The following is a 285-nucleotide window of genomic DNA, read 5'->3' as shown; positions in this document are numbered from 1 at the left end:
CAAAGTCTTTTAAAAGCAACCATCTGGGCCAGTTGCAGTGTGGCTCAGATGACACTTTTTAACAATGGTGAGTAACCAGCCAGTCAACCCCCATCAGACTGTGGTTCCCAAAATGCCATGCTTTCTGTATAAAGTTGCTGTAGCACAAAATGAAGAGGCCTACACAATGCAAGTTTTTCCTCATTTGGCCATTGTGGCCATTCAGAGGTTGCACTACGGTGAGCGCCACATGACTGTTCTGCAGTACCTGACACAAGCGTGGCGGCTCCACAGTCCAGACAGCGT

Source organism: Larimichthys crocea, unplaced genomic scaffold (assembly GCF_000972845.2).
Source record: "Larimichthys crocea isolate SSNF unplaced genomic scaffold, L_crocea_2.0 scaffold1849, whole genome shotgun sequence".
Lineage (NCBI taxonomy): Eukaryota > Metazoa > Chordata > Actinopteri > Sciaenidae > Larimichthys > Larimichthys crocea.
The sequence above is the reverse complement of the archived record's forward strand: the minus strand, read 5'-3'. Positions refer to the sequence as shown.